The sequence below is a fragment of the Chrysochloris asiatica genome, unplaced genomic scaffold, assembly GCF_000296735.1.
Source record: "Chrysochloris asiatica unplaced genomic scaffold, ChrAsi1.0 scaffold00183, whole genome shotgun sequence".
Taxonomy (NCBI): Eukaryota; Metazoa; Chordata; class Mammalia; order Afrosoricida; family Chrysochloridae; genus Chrysochloris; species Chrysochloris asiatica.
The window spans coordinates 587,627-588,901 of NW_006408701.1; the positions used below are offsets into that span (position 1 = coordinate 587,627).

At 47.7% G+C, this 1,275-nt stretch overlaps 1 pseudogene; it reads right to left on the reverse strand.

Moving 5' to 3' along the window:
• LOC102838136 overlaps nucleotides 1-1,275 on the reverse strand; it is a 24,941-nt pseudogene that overhangs the window by 741 nt on the left and 22,925 nt on the right.

Here is a 1,275-nt window from a genome sequence, read left to right on the forward strand (position 1 = left end):
GAATAATAGTGGTATTAACTGGGTTTCTCTGTGGCTCATGGATATTATCCTATCACTTACAGCATTATACCTCATGACTGATCTTGATATGTTCTTTTTGACGATGAATGCAACACCATTCTTTTTCAATTTGTCATTCCCTGCATAGTAAACCATGTGGCTGTCAGATTCAAAATGGCCAATACCATTCCATTTCAGCTCACAAATGCCTAAGATATCGATGTTGATGAATTCCATTTCATTTTTGACAACTTTCAATTTTTCCAGAAAACTCTTCACTGCTCTAAGGCTGGGAGAATTGGCCCAGCACTCCAGAGACAGCTGTATCTTGATCTGTCACTATGCAGCCGCCAAAGCCGGAAGACTGGTGTGTACATACCAGTGTGTGTACCTTGGTGAGGACACAGACTTCAGAGCTCCATATGGAATATCCAGGATGACTGGCCTCAAGCTGTGTCCTGGTCTCGTTTCCATAAAGCCCATCAGCCCTCATGGCTCAGCGCCTGCTAATGTAGCAGCCGGATCTGAACCACCGCTTGAGATGAGAGGTCACTTGTTGGGGCTGGTGAAGGGTGCAAGCGGGTAGGGGAAGCAGGCAGGGGAAGCGAGAGGGGGTGGAGGGGAGGCTGGCCAGTTGTGTTCCTGCTTTCACCTGAAAAGAGCGAGGGACAGCCTGCCCAGGGCACAGGCTTTGTCCTTCCATGATTCAAGACCACCTTCCTGATGGCTGGTCCTGTCACAGAAAATGTGCACGGTCTGATCCAGGGGACCTGCGTGAGGGCCAGCCCTGCCCTACTGCCTGTGCTTTCTGTAACTGCTGCAAACTGGACAGAGTGCAGGGAAGAGAGAGGGCAGACTCCCCGAAAGCTCTGTGAGAAGTGAAAAGGCAACTTTGTATCAAGAATATTGCACTCATTAGAGCAGAGGTATGGAGTAGCATAGTGGTTAGGAGTCCGACTGCTAACCTCAAGGTCAGCAGTTTGAAACTACCAGCTGTTCTGCAGGAGAAAGATGAGACTTTCTGCTCCCATAAAGATTTACAGTGCAGGGTCACTATGAGTCAGAACCGACTCCACGGTACTTAACAACAACAAAGAGCAGAGGTGGGGAACCATTTTTCTGCTAAAATTTATACCATCATTCGTGAGCCATATAAAATTAGCAATTTAAAAGTTAGCCTGCTAGTAGCTCAAAAGAGGGAACAAGTCCTTACAGCAAGAATTATTCCCACCCCCTCCACACACAGAGTAGACAGGGATGGGCAACTTGGACATT